General features: G+C 34.9%; 1 pseudogene; it reads left to right on the forward strand.

Annotated features, from left to right (window-relative positions):
* The first annotated feature begins 326 nt into the window (after positions 1 to 326).
* Positions 327 to 475, forward strand: Gm52849 (annotated as a pseudogene).
* Positions 476 to 809: the final 334 nt, after the last annotated feature.

An 809-nucleotide genomic window follows, 5' to 3' on the forward strand; every position in this document is an offset into this window, starting at 1 on the left:
TGTCCAAAGCCAGAACTGTGCTCTTTAGGCAAGTGTTTCTCCCCTTTTTTCAGTTTATGTGATCTATGTCCATCCAGAGGAAGTCCTCTCCTCCTGAAACTAACCTTGCTTTAAAATGCTATGCTTCCTAAATAAAGCATGTTTTTATTTCTTAGAATACATAGCTGACCTTAATGAAGGCATTATTTTCCATTCTATCTTGTAGTACATGTGGCTAGAGGCAAAGGCTTTGAAAAGGAGATGCACACAGCTCCTAAACAGAGGTAACATTGTTTCATGTCATGTTTGCTTGTGTTTTAATTCAGTTTAATTTAGTATTTTATTCTATCGCTTCTCTGCCTTTTGGCTAAGATCAAGTGTAGTGTTTTATTCTGTCTAGCTTTTTAACTTACATGTCCTTTGTTTATGTATTATTGGGTCCAGTTTCAAATTTGTATCAGATTCCTCAGAGTTCAAACAAGTGAGTCTATATAATTTTCTTCCATAGTCTTTCTTTGGCACTTTACCTTTGGTTTGGTTTGTCCTATTCAAGTAGGACAAGGTGAAACTCCATACTTTAAATGTACCACATTTACTTCTTCTGTTTTTCTGTTGAGGCACATCTAGGTTACTTCCAGTTCCAGCATTGAATTGTGTTGACTATTTTGTTGCCAAGACTATGCTATGTTTATTACTTTAGCTCTGTAGCTGAAATTTGGAATAGTGCTACAAGAGTGATTTTGTAGTTCAGGACTTCTTTTTGTCATCCTGAGTCTTGTGTGTTTCTACATCAAATTTTAAAATTTTCAATGTCCATGAAGAATTATATT

This window comes from Mus musculus, chromosome 5 (genome assembly GCF_000001635.26).
Source record: "Mus musculus strain C57BL/6J chromosome 5, GRCm38.p6 C57BL/6J".
Taxonomy (NCBI): domain Eukaryota; kingdom Metazoa; phylum Chordata; class Mammalia; order Rodentia; family Muridae; genus Mus; species Mus musculus.